The sequence below is a fragment of the Cryptomeria japonica genome, chromosome 10 (genome assembly GCF_030272615.1).
Source record: "Cryptomeria japonica chromosome 10, Sugi_1.0, whole genome shotgun sequence".
NCBI classification, from domain to species: Eukaryota; Viridiplantae; Streptophyta; class Pinopsida; order Cupressales; family Cupressaceae; genus Cryptomeria; species Cryptomeria japonica.
The window spans coordinates 792,709,959-792,729,886 of record NC_081414.1 but is presented as its reverse complement, the minus strand read 5'-3'; the positions used below and the strand labels follow the sequence as shown (position 1 = coordinate 792,729,886).

The 19,928-nt window shown below is 35.9% G+C and overlaps 2 pseudogenes; both read left to right on the top strand.

Annotated features, from left to right (window-relative positions):
• The first annotated feature begins 6,623 nt into the window (after positions 1 to 6,623).
• LOC131859401 (ATP synthase subunit a, chloroplastic-like) lies at positions 6,624 to 7,351 on the top strand (annotated as a pseudogene).
• Positions 7,352 to 16,372: 9,021 nt separating this feature from the next.
• LOC131046223 (ATP synthase subunit alpha, chloroplastic-like) lies at positions 16,373 to 17,873 on the top strand (annotated as a pseudogene).
• Positions 17,874 to 19,928: the final 2,055 nt, after the last annotated feature.

The following is a 19,928-nucleotide window of genomic DNA, read 5'->3' as shown; positions in this document are numbered from 1 at the left end:
TGCAAGTGTCGCAATTTTAGGACGCTACATTTAGCCCCCACTTTAGCGGGAGTATGTATGCTCATACTTCCGGTAAAGTACAAGGAAACAACATTGGAAGACTTCCACCACGTCCAGGAGGCAAGATACACCAAGCCCCCAGTGGACTAAGGATCTTACGACTTTGATTGACAAAGTAAAAGGGAAGATCACGAGGGAGAACCATGACTGTCAGTAGTAAGGTTCCCTCACTATGAGTCATGCAAGAGAAATACCGAAAATTTTCAAGGCAAAGCTAAGTTCGCCAAGAAATTTTCAAGTATCCTGAAGAGATAGACAGGGTGTATGCCCCCCTACGTTAAAGCGATCGCACATGCCTCACCGAGGGTGATTGCTTTAAGGTAGTGTGATACATATAAGAAATGAGAAAGGAAAGGAGCACGTTATCACAAAGATTTAGCCCCCAAGTGTGAGAAAAGCCCAAGGATAATAGACACAAAACACAAAGCACAAGGTGACTTCGCTTTCCTCGGGGTCAGTATGCTGTATGATAATTCATGTATATATATCATATGTATGTATGCATAATTGTTCTTCATTCCCCAATCAAGGAAGGTCACCTAGAAGAAGGGAACACATGTGTCTTTTGAGTCAACATGAGAGAGACCAAAAGAGATCTCAATGCTTTGCATCGTCCTCAAGTAGACAACACTAAGGACAACAAACAAAAGAATGAGAATAACATATAGAAGAAGTAACACAAGAGAGAAGGAGAGAATCTGCTATGCTAATGTAACTAGTCTAGCACGTCATCTACCCCCCGATCTTGCTGATCAATGTTTTGGGAAGGCAGGGAACACGCTAGAGGAGGAACATCCAACACAGCAGATGGAGCTATCACAAGATCCAAACAAGGGCTATGTTCATGTTCCGAGCCACATTGTTCTTGTCTAGGAGCTAGGATAAGTGCTTTAGAAAATTCATTAGATAAATGGTTATCAATATCAACAAGTTCATATTCACTGTCAGAAGCAAGAGGAGTAACATTTTCATCATGAATAACATTTTCATCTATAGCATCATCAAGATTTATAAAAATAGGGTCTTTAATTCGCACAGGATCAAGACCATCATGCATCTTATGTTTTGGAGATTTTGGAGAAAATGGAATAATGCTTGTTGAAGGTGTTTTTGGAGATTGCGAAGTTTGAGCTCTAAGACGACGCTTTCGCCGCCATTCACGTGCCGAACGATTTCATCTAGTCTTAGTAGGAAGTGGAGAAGATTAAGGAGGAGGAATGTTCTCATCCTTATCACTTGGGTGTTTAGGTTGTGGTCTCTTAGGCTGGATAATAGGAGAAGAAGAAGGTCTCTTCTCTCTATAAAAAGAAGGAGGAGGAACTGCTCCATATAAAGGAGGAATATTTGGTTTAGGAAGGAGACCAAGTCCATCATGACGAGGAGGTATAGGTCTACTCTTAGAAGGTTTATTAGGCATAGACATAGTCTTATCCATAGGGATGGGTTGGGAATCTTCTTGAGGAAAGACATTGGTTTTATCTTTCAAAGGAAGAACTTCCTTCTCAAGAATAATAGGAATGTCAAGTTTAGGTGTTCTAGGTTCACTTAGAGATAGGATCATATCTGTTTTCCACTTTTGATAAGATTTGAAAACATGATCACTTCGCGGAGGAAGAGATTGGAATTGTTTAGGCCAAAAGTAATCAATAGGAACGCTAGAAGTTCTTTCAGCTGGTTTAAAGAGACTATGATTGACAGTAACAACTTCACCATTATGGGGAAATTTCAAACACTTGTGAATAGGAGAAGCAATAGCTTTCATGGAAGATAGCCAAGGATAGCCAAGCTTCACACGAAATTGTTCAGATGAAGGAATAATAGCAAAGTTCACATCAAGGGATTTGTTATGGACCTCAATAGGCAATGTAATAGAACCAATTGCAGGAGAAGAAAATGCATCAAATAGTTTCACAATCACATCTGTTTTGTCATAAATCACTTGATTCAATTGCAAAGTAAAAAGAAATTCTTCAGTAATAACATTAACCATGCATGAAGGATCAATAAGCACTCCACGGCAAGGTGTATTCTTGACTTTTGCAACTATGTATAAAGGACCATGAGGTGCCCTAATGGTTTCACTGGAATCAAATGTGATGGAAGGTTCTTTAGGGTTTTCTTGCTGCTCTACAAAGTTAATCACATTCGGAGTCATAGACACAAGACCATCAGATGAGAGAGAGGAATCATTAGCCTCAATTGCATTAGAGGTATGAGAAGGTAATGGATCAGTGAAAATCTGAAGATTTTGGTTAGGAGGAGCTACAGATGTGTTGCCTTTATCATTCACTCCAGAAACAGAAATAGTATTATTATCAATCAAATCTTGAATTTTACCCTTTAAAGCAAAACATTTTTCAGTATCATGCCCAGGCTGACGATGAAATTGACAAAAGGCTTTGTTATCAAAATAAGGTGAAGTAATCTTTGCAAGATCAATTTGCCTTATAGGAGGAAGAGTAAGCACATTTTGTTCCAATAAATTATTCATAATACTATGCAATGATTCATTCAAAGGAGTATACTTTCTTTCTTTCTTGAAAAATTTAGAAATAGGAGGCACGCCTGATGCTGCATTCACATTGTTGTCGATTATGTTTTCATTGAATTTGATGGAATCTCTGTTCGGTTTAAACTTCCCAAATGGTTGTTGACTGCTATCACCCTTATCACTCGGAGCCATAGGATGTGATTGTTCCATTTGACTCACAGTCAGTTGATAATTGTGAAGAGTTGCACACAACTGTTGGAAAGAAGTAAACTCAGAAAACAGAAGTTTGCCTCGAATATCTTTTTGTAAATTAGAAATAAATATTCTTTGAATATCATTGTCAGGCACTGGAAAAGAAATTTGAGCATACAAATGCTTATATCTACCAATGAAATCAGTCACTTTTTCTTTAACACCTTGTTTACAATGCATTAAATCAATCAAAGTAACTTTAGGACTTATATTGTTTTGAAATTGTTGAATGAAAGCATTTGGAAGTTGTTCAAAAGAAGTAATAGAATAAGAAGGCAACGAGCAATACCATTGTAAGGCTTTGTCTCTTAATGTTCTAATAAACAGTTTTGCAAGCAACCTTTGGTCATAAGCAAAATCAGTACAGATTGTTTGAAAAGTCTTAACATGTGTTAGAGGATCACCTTTACCATTATAAAGCTCCAAATGCGGGATTTCAACATGTTTAGGAGGGATAGCTCGAACAATGTCAAGAGAAAGTGGGCTCGCAACATCAAATGTGGGCACACTAAACTTAGATTGATTCATAGAGGCGATTTGTTGTTGTAAAGAAGAGACAGTTTGTGCAAGATTGTTAATGGTCGCTTCAATCGAAGAATTCATATTAGATGTGTTAGATTGAGATGGAGGTATTATGTTATTGAAAGAAGGTAAAGAGTAAGGTGGTGGGACTCTATGATAGTCAATCATAGGGGATGATTGGACAAGAGGAACACTACAAGGAGGAATGGACTGATTAAACGAATTGCCCCCTTGCGTCATGTTCATTTGTGAAGATGTAATAGGGACACTCATTGAAGGAATGAATGAAGAAGTCGGATTAAACAAAGGAAGAGGATTAATTGAAGAAGAGGGAGGATTGACCCCATGACTAGTGATCATAGGTGGAATGTCTTGTATAGAAGTAGCCATTATGTTTGATGTAAAGGTAGGTATGCTAGCAATAGAAGTTGTCAAAGGAATAGAATGATTGACTTGTGTAGGAGGTTGTGTATAACCTAAAGTTTCGGTATAACTCTTCATAGGCATCACATTCAAATCCACAATGTGTGCAATACCATGCAAAATATCAATTCCATTCTTATCACTTTGAAGCATACGTTTTAGACCCTCAATTAAAGGAAGAGCTTGACTATCGGGATACTCATGAGACATCCATTGGAGAAAATCATCAAATTGGTTATCCAATTTTGAAAGTTGTTCTTCAAAAACCTCATGGAGAGCTTCTTCATCATTCGGAGGATTAGAGGAATTACCCATGTCCTCGTTAAAAAGGCTATTCAAATTAGGTTCCATCTCCTCGATAGTTAAACCTCGGAAAGACTTAATTCTACGGCTTTGTCTAACGGGAATAGTGTAAGTAGGGCTTATTGTTGTAAAACTCATGCACTAGAGAGAGAGAGAGAAAGTTTTGAATTTAGAGGTAGCAATTTTCAGTAAAATCAGCCAATCTTCTGGATTTAAGGTATTAAATGCAATCACGACAGTCTCCCGAAATTTCGAAAAAAATGTCCGGGACCGTGGCGCTCGGAGTGCAACATGGTCCTTGCAACTTTTTTCGAAATTTGCAGGGATGAAAGGTATGATGATTTTAGAGCTAATCTGAAAAAAATTGAGTGATTTTACGATCTGTAGATAGGCCAAATTAAAGTTGCAATCTCGAAATTGAACCCTACCAAGATTGTCGAAAAATGCAAAAATTTGAATTTTGAAAAAGAGAGGGAAACTAAAATTTTGAATTTTATGATTTTAGAGGGAATGTCAAGAGCAATGCAAATTTTGAAATTTGAAAATTGACTCAATTTCACGCAAAATTCAATTTTGAAAGCGGAAATTAAAGTTGTTGTAATTAAGCATTTAATTTCAAAAGTCACAAATTGCAAGAATTTGAATAAAGCACTGAAATTTCGAATGAATGCAAATACACTTTTTAGATTTAGGACAGTAAGAACACAATTTTGACACAAAATTTCAATTTCAATGATTTTTGAATGTTTAGAAGCCTTAATCCAAGCAATCACAAGACCAACTTTGACTGTAATTTTGAAGGTGTTAAAATTGATAAAATCAACCAAAATTCTGGATTTTAGCAGGAAAATACAATAAGATCTCGCTCCCGAAATTTTGAAAAAAATGTCGGGGACGATGGCGCTTGGAGTGCACACGGTCCTCGCAACTTTTTTCCAAATTTTCAGGGATGAAAGATATTGTGATTTTATTGCGGAATCCAAAGTTACAGCTGATTTGGAGATGTTTTGATCAGTAAAATTGTCGGACAAAGGTTGAATCAAGAGGGTTTTAAAAATTAGGGTTTTAACACTTAACCACTTAATTTTCAAAATTAAAGCATAGATATGAATTGATAATTTGTAATAGAAGGGCAGATCTGAAACAAGCATCAACATTTAGACATTTCACAAGCTTAATTACTAAAAAGAAAATTTAGGGTTTTTATGCAATTAACCTCTAAAATTTTGCAAAAGATCAAACATGGAAATGTAATCAAGGAATCCAATTTTCAGATCTAAGCATGAATAATTAGAAAGGATGTTCACGTCGGGTTCACCAAAATGTAAAGCGGAAAATTGCGATCGAACCCTAGTTGCTCTCCCCTCTTCCAACTCCAAGGAGAGAGAAGGGAGGTTCGCTAGGGTTGATGGTTTTCACTTAGGGGAGAGACTTTACATTCAAAAGAGGGGTTGAAACCCACAAGATCCAATCCCACACAATGCAAGATTGGATGCTAAATGCGTTTCAAGGGTTAAGAAAGCAAGGCTACCCTCTTTTGTAAAGAATGTTGATAGAAGAATTAAGCTAGGAATGCATAGAAAGTGAGAAAGATTCACTTATAAACTGAGTTAGGGATATAGGATGAAGCTGCGGACCTGGAATTAGTAGTAAAATGTCGATACAGCGCTGTCCTGCAAATTTGAGAGAAAGTTGTCGGGACGATGGCGCCCGGCGCCACGGTCCTCCGAAAAATCCATGAAACGAAGGGGGATCTGTTCGTCTCTGCACAAGGATTCCAGATCTTCAATTTCAGCCGCGTACCTGCAACCTACACACAGAAAAGCGAAGACGATTGGGGGGTTAGGGATTAGGGGTTTGCCTTTAGGTCAAACCCCGGTTTTGGAATTAACCAAGAAATGAGCAAGTGTTGTAAATGTAAATGACTGTAAAACAAGTACTAATACCTTGTTCTAAGGATGTTTGTATCCTTATGTGTGAAGGTATAGATGTTGTATGTTGTTGTAGTATGTTGTATGTAGTATGTAGTAAGTGATCTCCTCTTCAATGGTTGAATCCTTGTCTTGAATGCAACACTGAGCCTTGAATGGAGACTTGGAATGAATGCTTGAATGTTTGAATGCTTGAATGCTTGAGTATAGTTTCCATGCTTTGTACACATATCCTCTTCATGCCAAATGAGAGAGAAAAATGTAGTTTATATACTTGTCAATTAGGGCTGATAGACTGATTTTCCCGACCTTAGGCCGACCAGGGAATGTAATTTCCAATTTGCAAACAAAAAGACCCAAGACCCCTTAGGAGACCGGGCCCAAAATAGGCCCAGGGACCAGGGCGCTGGGCGCCCTGGTCCTGAAGGACCAGGGCACTGGGCGCTCTGGTCCCACCTCCCGGGACAGCAGGGTGCAAGGAGGTTCAGGCCAGGGTGCTTGAAAAATGCAGTTTTCAGTGTCATAATTAGGTTTCAGGGTCTCCATTCAGGTTGCGTGTTGCATCGCCATCGTGAAGACCGAAATGCAGTCGAAATTGTAAGTGTTGCAATTTTAGGACGCTACACTATATAAAGGGTAATATGGATATTGTACAATTTCCTATTAACATGCTAAATTATTTCTACAAGATATCTGGCGTGGAACTAGGTTAGCATTTTTGTTGGCAAATAGGGGGTTTCAAGTTCAGGCATAGGTACTTATAACTTCCTAGATTGTAATTGTTGTCTTATTAGGTTTAGCTACTCTAGCTATTTGAGACCCATGTAAAAAATTTTGTGAAATATGTTCTTGAATTTGTTCTGGACTTGGATAGAACAAAGATTGGTGAAGAAAAATATGGTCCCTGGGTTCCTTTTATAGGGAATATATTTCTATTTATCATTGTTTCTAACTGGGCAGGTGCTCTTTTTCCTTGGGGAATTATTAAATTACCTCCTGGGGAATTAGCCACACCTACAAATGATATTAATACTACAGTAGCTCTAGCTTTGCTCACATTAGTAGCTTATTTTTATGCAGCTTTTATAAAGATGGGTTTGGGATATTTTGGTAAATATATTCAACCACCCCAATACTTTTACCAATTAACATATTAGAAAATTTTACAAAACCTCTATCACTTAGCTTTTTACTTTTTTGAAATATATTAGCTGACGAATTGGTAGTTTACGTTCTTGTTTCCTTGGTACCTCTAGTGGTACCTATACCTGTCATGTTCCTAGGATTATTTACAAGTGGTATTCAAGCTCTAATCTTTGCAACTCTAGTCACAACTTATATAGGCCAATCTGTGGAGGGTCATAATTAATTCAATTAATTGGACTCGGTCTTTTATAACTTTTCAATTCATACATAATTTGATATGTATGAAACATGAAATATTGTTTTCATTTTCATTCTCCCTTGTATAATCATAAATGAAAATACTTCATCTCTAAGATCTTACTAGAAAAATTAAGGATCACTAATCCCATTGATAAAATCCATAGATAGACTAGATCATATTTATAGATTCATATCTACATAGTAAAATGAATAGGTTTTCTAATGGGAATTAGTTTAGTAAACTGTGTACCCCAGTGTGGAACAATGCATTTTTTTTATTTCGAAGGGATACATACATTTTATGTACATATTTTATATTATGTTATATGTATATATATATATATAGACTAATATATAGAATTATTTAGAATTAACAATAAAAAATGGGCTATTACGTAGAATATTTTATTTTATAAATGAAAAAAATCTATCTCTATTTCATCTAGAAAACAATATAATGTCAGGATAGCGACTTGGTAATATCATAATTTTGAATGCCATTTCATCAAAGTTTAGTTGTTTCAAATAAATTGGTCTCTAGTTGAACGTGAAAAATCAAATCAATAGATAAAACTATCATATTATTCGCCATTTATTAACCTAAGAGGAGATTACCATGAATCCTTTGATTTCTACTACTTTCGTTATTGCTGTTGGATTTTTCATAGGCCTTGCTTCTATTAGACCTGGCATTGGTCAAGGCACTACTGTGGGAGAAGTTGTTGAAGGTATTGAAAGACAAAAAAAAGGCAGAGCGTAAAATACGAGGCACCTTGTTGCTAAGTTTAGCTTTTATGGAAGCATTCACTATTTATGGATTAGTTGTAGCTCTAGCACTTTTATTTTCTAATCCATTTTTTTTATCTCGGAGACCAAAGTTCATATTCTTCAGGATTTTAAAGAACCCCCTCTATAAATTTTTGTGTTCAGCCAATAGGGGAGGGGCTTCTCCAAAATAGTGGACTTATACTTCACTTGTTTCAGTCAGAAAGACTTGTAACACTCGGAGAGGTAGATAGATCGAAAAAAAAATTTCATAATTGTATCCTTATTTATCATTATATGCGACCTAGGACTTACTAAGTACTCAAAATTTGCTTATCTAAATTTCTAATAATAGTAGAATCGAGTCGAAGAAAAAACTTTGTAGAAGTATCCTTTGTTAGGATTCCCATAGATACTAAGAGGGGGGGGGTGAATTTTTGAAATTATAGAGTAAATTGTATTTCAAAATAGTGTACCAATAAGCCAAAATTAATGCAGCAAATAAGAACAACAAGCACAACATAAGAAACACACCATAACACAATATTTTAATGAGGAAACACGGTGTGGAAAAAACCTCGGTGGGATTTGTGACCCACAATATTCGCTTACTGGCCAATAAGAGAATATTACTAATACAATAGGGGCTTGCTTATGTAGGAAGGCCAAGTGCCTAGAGCTCACTACTCAGTTACAAAAGAAGTCTCACTAACTTACAAAAATGCATTAAGAAAATCCAATATCAAGTACTACTTCAGTTTAGCATCTACTATGCCAGGTTTAGTACTAGTTTAAGCTCATGCAACATTTATAAACCTTATTTACATCTCCTATTACATATTCATCATATATCCATTATCTCCTTTTCCTTTTTTCCTTCATCTTACAAATGATCTTACAAGATCTCATACTTATATGAGTCTTATTACAATATGCATTGTCAGCTTGCAAAAGATATTACAAATAAATACAAAACAAAATCTTATTGGCCATGGTGCCGGTAATCATCTTTTTGGTGTCGATGTTGGTGTCTTCTTGTGCTGGTGTATGTGCTTTCCTGTGCCAGTGTCTTAGGATTGTAAGGTTGCCATCAATGAAGAAACCTTAAATCACCTACAATTTCTCATTGGAGTGTACATTTGCCAACAATCTCCCCCTTTGGCATTGATGGCAACACTCATGAGAAAAAAACAAAAGTGTTGTTCAAAACTGTCTTACCAAAACTGTCAAAACTTGTGATACCAAAAAACCTATATGAGTGCTCCCCCTTTGCTGGTGATTTCTTTGTCATAACCTTTTTCTCATTCTCACTACTCCCCCTTAGGATCAATGACAAAGGTTGTCATATAATGTCAATGAGTGTAGTCCCTGTCAAGATCTTTGTAACCAATGGGTTACAATTTGATATATCTCTGCTAATGAAATGTTTAAATTGTTGTGAAATATTTCGCTTTCCTTTAATGCTACTTCAGTCCTCTGAATTGTATGGGTTAGTGTATGCATCTGTTCTTCCGGTGTCTTAAGTCCCGGAACAAGAGCCTCAGTAATCTGTTTTCTCAAAGAGATGAGGATATCCAGTTTAGGACTTAGTCTACATTTCAGTTCTTTTTCTTTAGACTTCAGCCTTTCCTTGTCCTTTTCCAGTTTCTCAAATTTCTCTTCAAAATTTGCAATTTCCTGTTCTATTACCGATATGAAATCCGATGAACCTATTAGGTTGTCAGCAATATCATTGATTTACTTTTTTACTATGCTGATTTCTTTGTCTATATCCGCTATCAAAATACTAGTTTTACAAGTATCTCTATATAGTTTCTTGAAATCCAAAATTGTATTTCCTAATACCGGTAATAATGTATCCATGTGTTCTTTATTTTTCTTAACTGTTTCCTCAAAGAATTTTTCTTTCTCTTTATTCATATTTTCTCTAAAAGTTTCTTCATTTATCTGATCAAGTGTTAGTAGGTTGTTGGTTATGTATTTAGACAATGTGTCTAATTGACTCAAAGAATCTTTATTTTTTATATTACACTTGGGTGCTATCTATTTCAAAATTGGTAAAGTGTCATCTATAGCCTTATATGCTAGAGCATTGCAGTTTGTTATTTTCTTTATAGAATCTAGCAATACCTTTGTCACATTAGTTGGCCTAAATTCAGACATTGAGGTTCCAGACGTCTGTCCAACTGCCTTCACAATATATAATCCGCCAGTGGTGGTGATAGCTCTGCTTGCATCTGACTCAAGAGGATTAGTTTGTGTTTGCATCTCTACTACCAAAGGTTTGGATTTAACAGTTGTAGTTGGTGGTACCTGTGAATCTTGTTGCTTTTCGTGTTTCTCTGAATTCTCTACCTGTTGCTCTGAGGGTGCATCTGATGATTTTTTAGTGGCCTCTACTACTGGTTTTTCTATTTGCACTTCAGTACAGTCAACTACTAGTGTCTCAATAGGTTTTCTTGTATTCGGTGTCCCATCAATTGCCATTCCAGATGTATCTTCAATATTTGTTTCAACAGTGATACTTTCTGCCAGTGGTTTAGTTTCCACTTGTCTTTTCTCAAATGATTCTTTATCAACTATAATATTAACTTCTTGAGTATCAATGTTCATTGTATAAAGTACCTCTGAATCAGGATTTGTGTCCTCGTGTGTAGTTTCCATATTCTTTGTTGTTGGTGGAGTATCAACACTTTCTACCGGAGTGCCAAAGGAGGGTGGAGGTAAGTTATCTGTTATCTTTAGGGTCAGAGGACCATCTATTTTTCCTTTCCTCTTATCCTTATCCTTTTGATAAACTTTAAAATTTTTAGGTCATTTTAACTCTTCTTGTTTTTCTTTTTCAACAAAAATTATGTCCCATTTATCCGCAATCTCTTCTGATATTTCATTTACTCTTCCTGCCATTAGTGCAAGATGCCAGTGACCAGTTGAGAATACCATCTAGTTTGCCTCACTGATTAGTTCATCTATTTCATCAAGTGAGTTCACTGGGTGTACTGCAAGTAATTTTTCAATTTTTATCTTTTTGTCAAGTTCCATTATTGCGATTCTCCTTCCATCAAGTCTTCTATATAGTTCATTGGGTAAATCAACTACTACTTCAATCAAAAATTTCTTATAACAATCCAAGTGTAAAATCACACTATTTTCTATGCCCTCCTTCTTATCTTTGTTAAGAGTACTGTACGGTTTGCTAATGTTAGATAGATTACAATCTTCAGTTATCTCACTAAATAGATTGTCAAGTGGACTATCAATTTGCTTAACCTTTCTTTTCTTTGGTGTCAGTTTCTTTGCTGGAGGCCTAATTGCCTATCGTTTCTGTCTTGTTTTCTTTGGTGTAGGAGCAGGTGCCGGTGAGGGTTTTATTTTTCTATCAACCCTTTGGAATTTCAATGGAATATCAGTATCAGAGGAAGTAGAAACCGGTGAAAGATGTGCTTCCGGTTGTAATCCTTCCAACTCACTTTCCTTGATACCAGTTTTATTCAATACATCTTCTTTTATTGCTTTTGCCTGCCTAGTTCCTTTCCTAACTATCTATTCAACTTTCTTTATCCTTTTCTTTGATTGAATGCCACTCTCAATTGTTTTAGCACTACCAAATAATTTCTCGTCTGATTTTGTAGGTTCCTCAAGTAGAGATTTTGCATAAGTTTCAATAATGTTCTCATCAGCTTCATATCCCATTTTAGTTACCCAAACAGTCCTTGGGACAACTACTTCCATCCATATTTCATCTTTCTTTACCACAAAGCATATGTCATCTTTGTATTTTTCAACAATAGCTTGGGATAGCCTTGTTCTAGATTTCATCTTTGCCTTAAATGCTTGGAAATATTCATTGATGTTATTTTCTCTGTTTTCTCCCATGTTGTTTAGTATGTCCAATAGTTGTTTTCCTACTGGTATATCAAATCCAAAGTCTTTTCTACCAATACCAGGTACTTCCTTAGTGATATATAACATTAGGCTAACAAGTAAGTTACCAAATTTGAAGGTTCCTTTCTTGTCACCTTTGATTTTCTTTAGGTTTTCTATTAATTCATTTTTCAACCATTCAGAGATGTAAATTTAAGCATTGTTGTTCACTAAGTCATAAGCACTTTTAATACACAAGCTAGAGACTAAGTTTAGTCTATTTGTATGAGTATCTTTGTAACCAAGTACCATGCTAATGAATTTGACATTTTCATCCTTAACATCATTGACTCTAAGAGATCTCTTGTCGAAAGTTGCACTAGTTAGGGTCATCATAGTGTCATTTGAGACCTTCTTAGTTTTATCTGGCTTGCTATTGGTGGAGGATAAGCCTGTCACTGCCCTAACTGCCTCTTTTGTGATCTTATGAATTGAATCCAATCAAAAGAACTCTCCATGTACTCTTCTTAGCACAATCCTTATAACATCCTTGGGCAAATCAGGGATACTAAGGATTTTTGCAAAACCTTGGGTTCCCACTATCTTATGTTTCGATTTGATATTTCCAGATTCATCACATAAAACAGTCCTATACATATTCTTGATTTCTTCATCTCCTAGTTCTTCTATGTGACAATGTATGTATATTCTAGGGTCTTTGGCATATACTACTCCTTTAGGAATTTTAGAGAATGCTCCTAGGGTATCATCCTTTTTCGCAATGTCAGGAATGATTTTAAACATGGGTCAAGGGCATTTAATTTCTTCTACAATAATAGGGTTTGCAATGAATTTAGGAACAGAGGAGGATGCCATTATTATAAATACCTTAATCTGCCTTTAGGTATGTGTACTTGAATAATTTGCTTCCTTCTTGCTATGAATGCCCTCGCTCAGAATTTTCGCACTCTCAGGGAGTTTGAATGCTTGGTGAATGAAAAAGAGCCAAAAACATTTGCTTTATAATGTTATTTCCTCCAACTACCATATTTAATGTCTGTCGGTTAAGTGAAACTTAACATATCTACTGGTATACAAGTGATTCAACTTCTTACCATCAATTGAGGGTAAATTAGCATGTTTTCAATTTGTTGCCATACCCGCAAAGGATTTTCTTCTTTTCTTAGATGAAGAACCTCCTATTGGTGGAGTGATACTTTGTTTTACCAGTGAAGCAATTTCTTCACTAATATTTTGATCTGATTTTCTAATCCATTGTTTTGAGAATTCTTGCTTTACCTCTTCAACCTTTTCTTTACCTTTCAAGCTGGGTCCTTTGTTATTTGCCGGTGATGCCTTACTTCTACAAAATTTTGCAATATGTCCAATCTTGTTACAAGCATAACAAGTTACATTATTTCTCTGATTTGCTTTTCCGTATCCTATGTCAGTATGTGTTCTGCATTGATTAGATAGGTATCCAAATCTTCCACAAATATAACATCTTATAGTCATTCTACAATTTTCTGAGTTGTGACCAATTTTGTTGCATTTAGTACATTGAACGGTGGGTGCATTAGTGTTCTGATAGTTTCTAGATCTACATTGATTTTCTCTATGACCATACTTGTTACAGTTAAAGTATTTCCCATTGAATTTATAAGCATTAGGTTGTCTTACCGGTTTGTTGTGATCCTAGTTGTTTGCAGTACCAGAGCTTTCACCAACTTCAAAGCTAAGGCCATTTGTGTCTCCATCAGGTTTCTAATTTTTCAGCATGTTATCAAGTTCCTCTGAACTTTTCTTGAATTTTTCTTTGTTTTGATTTGTAGCCGCTAGCTTATTCTCCAAGATTCCCTTATATCTCATGAGTTCATTACTATCATTTTGTGTGCATCAAATCTGTCTTCAACATATCATTTTCATGATTGAGTATTGTATTAGCATTTTCAACATCATTTAATCTTCTAACTAAGTCATCTTCATTCTTCTTTCTGTCTTCAATGTCTTTACAAAATCTCATAGTCATATCTTGCATCTCATACCTCAAGGTCATATTCTCTTGCTTCATTTTGCCTACAAGATCATTAAGAGTTTCTTTCTCATTATCACTATTTTGCATCTTCTCACAAAGTTCTTTTCTTTTGTTTCTAGCAATAGTGAAATTCTCTTGAAGTTCTGGAATTCTCTCCTGTGCAGCCTTTAGATCATCTTCAAGTTTGATATTCTTCAATTTTTCTGTATCATAATCTGAAAGAGTCATCTCCAATTATTTCCTTAAGTTTTCCATCTCTACCAGTTTCAGAATCTTTCTCAAGCTGTCAGACTTTTGAAAATAGAGGACCAAGCTCTGATACCAATTGTTAGGATTCCCAAAGATACTGAGGGGGGGGGGGTGAATCAGTATCTGACCAGTTATATGAATTTTTGAACTTATAGAGTAAATTGCATTTCAAAACAGTGTACCGGTAAGCCAAAATTAATGCAGTAAATAAGAACAACAAGCATAACATAAGAAACACACCATAACACAATATTTTAATGAGGAAACACGGTGTGGGAAAAACCTCGGTGGGATTTGTGACCCACAATATTCGCTTACTGGCCAATAAGAGAATATTACTAATACAATAGGGGCTTGCTTATGTAGGAAGGCCAAGTGCCTAGAGCTCACTGCTCAGTTACAAAAGAAGTCTCATTAACTTACAAAAATGCATTAAGAAAATCCAATATCAAGTACTGCTTCAGTTTAGCATCTACTATGCCAGGTTCAGTACCAGTTTAAGCTCATGCAACATTTATAAACCTTATTTGCATCTCCTATTACATATTCATCATCTATCCATTATCTCCTTTTCCTTTTTTTCTTCATCTTACAAATGATCTTACAAGATCTCATACTTTTGGTGTCGGTGTTAGCCTGTGTCGGTGTCTATGCTTGCCTATGTCGGTGTCTTAGGATTGTAAGGTTGCCATCAATGATAAAACCTTCAATCACCTACAATTTCTCATTGGAGTGTACATTTTCCAACATCCTTATCTATGAGGGGAGAGCGTATGAAAATTGTAACTGATTCTTTCATTTCCCTATTCTGCACTGAGGGTTTTGGGTTAAATACCAATATTTTAGAAACAAATATAATAAATCTTAGTGTAGTGCTTTGTTTACTGATCAATTTAGGAAAGGGAGTGTGTGCGAGTTGTATATTTGAATGATCTAGCTGGATCCAACCAACTGCACTTTGTAGATAGAAAAGTGCATGATCTCAACGAATTAATTCTAAAAGGGAAAAAATTATGGAAGAACTATAGAATTTCGTAATTGATTGGAAATTTTCTTACCAATCCCAACCAACAAGACAAAATCTTTAGAATAGTTAAAGCTAAACTACTTGAATTTTAAGCACAATTGGGTACTCTTTCCACTGCTATGCTAATATGAGAAGGGTTCAAAGGCATAGTTGGAGGTTGATCTGATATATAACATTCATATTAATGGAATTATTCAATCTATCTATTTAAAAATAGTCCTAATCTCCCATCCAATTTTTTGGGTTTAAATGCAGAACTGACGACCTACACAAAAGCAAATTTATTCAAGAAAAAGTAAATAGGAAATATGAATGAAAAGAAAAAAAGAAGAAAAAGAAATAAGAAGAAAAAATAAAAAATAACTTTGTTGATAATAAAAAATCTCTTTTGGTAAAAGAGCCCTTCGTAGATTTTGGTCTTTGGTAGATTGATCTTGTTTTCACATAATATGAACGAAAAGGGTAGGCTCTGTAAAAAAAAAGTCAAGCGGGGGAGTTGAATGAATTGAAAGGTTCATGTTAGGTTTCGAAAGAGATTATCCATGTGTTCATCTTATGAATAGATAATCTACTTTCATTAAGTAATCTATTAGATAACTGTAAACATTAAATTTTGAGTACTGTTTAGAATTATGAAGAACTATGTAAAGGAGCTGCTAATCAACTTGAGCAAACCCGAGCTCACTTACGGGAAGTAGAAAGGCGAGAATATGGAATTCGGGTAAATGGATACTCTCAAATACAACAAGAAAAAAATGATCTTATCAATGTTGCTTCTATTAATTTGAAACAATTAAAAAATTTAAAGAATGAAACCATTCACTTGGAACAACAAAGAGTAATTGAATTGTTTGAAAAACAAATTTCTTGTCAAGCCATCCAAAGAGCTCTAGGAACTTTGAATAGAGAGTTACATTTATGTATGATTGAGTATAATATCGACCTACTCCTAGCCATGAAAAACATAACTCATTAATTATATATCATTAATTTTATATATATATATATATAGTAGGTCTTATTTTTCAAAAGAGAATTAACTAGTGTTAAAGGTAATTATTTGACCTGATGAAATCAGTAGTATGATATGTAAACAAATTGAATGATATAATAATAAGGTCCAAGTTGTTAATATTGGTATTGTACTTCAAGTAGGAGATGACATTTCTCGTATTCATGGTCTTGATAAATAATGGTAGGGGAATTAGTAGAATTATTAGATGGTACAATAGGTATTGCCCTGAATCTAGAATCAAATAATGTTGGAGCAGTATTAATGGGTGATGGCTTGATGATACAAGAGGGCAGTTCTGTAAGAACAATAGGAAAAATTGCTCAGATACCAGTAAGTGATGCTTATTTGGGTCGAGTTGTAAATGTGCTAGCTTGACCTATTGATGGTAAGGGTAAGATTTCATCTTCTGAATATCAATTGATCAAATCTCTCACCCCATCTATTATTTCAAGACATTATGTATATGAACCTCTTCAAATGGGTCTTATTGCTATTGATTCTATGATCCCTATAGGATTTAGTCAATGAGAATTGATTATTGGGGATAGGTAGACTGGTAAGACAACAATAGCTACAAATTATAAATTAAAAAAATCAAATTGTAATATGTGTTTATGTCACTATTGGCCAAAAAGATTCTTCTTTAGCTCAGGTAGTTCATACCTTTGAAGAACATGGCACAATGGAGTATACCATTGTGGTAGTGGAAACTGTTGATTCTCCTTCTACATTACAATATCTTGCTCCTTATACAGGAGCAGATTTAGTTGAATACTTTATGTATAAAGAAAAATATACATTAATCATTTATGATGATATTTCCAAACAAGCACAAGCTTATTGACAAATGTCTCTTCTATTAAGAAGACCCCTTGGTCGAGAAGCTTATCCAAGAGATATTTTCTATTTACATTCTTGTTTATTAGAAAGAGCAGCTAAATTAAATTCTCGGTTAGGTGGAGGGAGTTTGACTACTTTACTAATAGTGGAGACTCAAGTTGGAGATGTCTCAGCTTATATTCCCACTAACGTAATTTCCATTACCGATAGGTAAATCTTCTCATCGGCTGATCTATTCAATGTACGAATTCAACCTGCCATTAATGTTGGTCTTTTTGTATCTAGATTAGGATTTGTAGCTTAGATGAAAGCTATGAAACAAGTAGCTAGAAAATTATAATTATAATTAGCTCAACTTGCAGAGTTAGAAGCTTTTGCACAATTCACTTCTAATATTGATAAAGCTACACAAGATCAATTGGCAAGAGGTCAACGACTATGCGAATTTCTCAAACAATCTCAATCAGATCCTTTAACAATGGAAGAACAAATAGCTATGATTTATACTGGAACAAATGGATATCTAGATGTATTAGAGATCGTACAAGTTAAAAAATTTATCCTTAAGTTGCGCGAGTATTTAGTTAAAAATAAACCCGTTTGGAGAAATTATACGTTCTACTAGGATATTGACGGAACAAGCAGAAAGCCTTTTAAAAGAAGCTATTCAAGAAAATATACAACTTTTTCTTATGTTGGGAATAAGATAAAAGAGTTTAATAATCATTTTGCAACATTTACAAAGCATAACACATTATTACTGTAAAGCGGAAAATCGCAATCGAACCCTAGTTGCTCTCCCTTCTTCCAACTCCGAGGAGAGAGAAGGGAGGTTCGCTAGGGTTGATGGTTTTCACTTAAGGGAGAGACTTTAAATTCAAAAGAGGGGTTGAAACCCAAAAGATCCAATCCCACACAATGCAAGATTGGATGCCAAATGGGTTTCAAGGGTTAAGAAAGCAAGGCTACCCTCTTTTGTAAAGAATGTGCATAGGAGAATTAAGCTAGGAATGCATAGAAAGTGACAAAGATTCGCTTTATAAACTGAGATAGGGATATAGGACGAAGCTGCGGACCTGGAATTAGCAGTAAAATGTTGATACGGCGTTGTCCTACAAATTTGAGCAAAAGTTGTCGGGACGATGGCGCCCGGCGCCACGGTCCTCCGAAAAATCCGCGAAACGAAGGGGGATCTGTTCGTCTGTGCACAAGGATTCCAGATCTTCAATTTCAGCCGCGTACCTACAACCTACACACAGAAAAGCGAAGATGATTGGGGGGTTAGGGATTAGGGGTTTGCCTTTAGGTCAAACCCCGGTTTTGGAATTAACCAAGAAATGAGAAATGCTGTAACTGTAAATGTCTGTAATGTAAAACAAGTACTAATACCTTGTTGTAAGGATGTTTGTATCCTTATGTGCAAAGGTATAGATGTTGTTGTTTGTTGTATGTTGTATGTTGTATGTTGTAGCATGTAGTATGTGATCTCCTCTTCAATGGTTGAATCCTTGACTTGAATGCAACACTTAGCCTTGAATGGAGACTTAGAAGGAATGCTTGAATGCTTGAATGCTTGAATGTTTGAATCTTGCTTTCACCTTTTTTCCATCTCCCTAAATGAGAGAGGAAAATGTAGTTTATATACTTGCCAATTAGGGTTAAAAGACTGATTTTCCCGACCTTAGGCCGACCAGGAAATAATATTTTCCATTTTGCAAACAAAAAGACCCGATACCCCATAGGAAACTGGGCCCAAAATAGGCCCAGGGACCAGGGCGCTGGGCACTCTGGTCCCACCTCCCGGGACAGCAGGGTGCAAGGAGGTTCAGGCCAGGGTGCTTGAAAAATGCAGTTTTTAGTGTCGTGAGCAAGTTTCAGGGTCTCCATTCAGGTTGCGTGTTGCGTCGCCATCGTGAAGACCGAAATGCAGTTGAAATTGCAAGTGTCGCAATTTTAGGACGCTACATTTAGACCCTACTTTAGCGGGAGTATGTATGCTCATACTTCTGGTAAAGTACAAGGAACAATCATTGAAAGACTTTCACCACGTCAAGGAGGCAAGACACACCAAGCCCCCAGTGGACTAAGGATCTTACGGCTTCGATTGACAAAGTAAAAGGGAAGATCACGAGGGAGAACCATGACTGTCAGTAGTAAGGTTCCCTTACTATGAGTCATGCAAGAGAAATACCGAAAATTTTCAAGGCAAAGCTAAGTTCGTCAAGAAATTTTCAAGTATCGTGAAGGGATAGACAGGGTGTATGCCCCCCTACGTTAAAGCGATCGCACACACCTCAACGGGGGTGATTGTTTTAACGTAGTGATACACATAAGAAATGAGAAAGGAAAGGAGCATCTTATCACAAAGATTTAGCCCCCAAGTGTGAGATAAACCCAAGGATAATAGACACAAAACACAAAGCACAAGGTGACTTCGCTTTCCTCGGGGTCAGTATGCTGTATGATAAGTCATGTATATATATCATATGTATGTATGCATAATTGTTCTTCATTCCCCAATCAAGGAAGGTCACCTAGAAGAAGGGAACACATGTGTCTTTTGAGTCAACATGAGAGAGACCAAAAGAGATCTCAATGCTTTGCATCGTCCTCAAGTAGACAACACTAAGGACAACAAATAGAAGAATGACAATAACATATAGAAGAAGTAACAAAAGAGAGGGGGAGAGAATCTGCTATGCTAATGTAACTAGTCTAGCACGTCATCTACCCCCCGATTTCGCTGATCAATGTTTCGGGAAGGC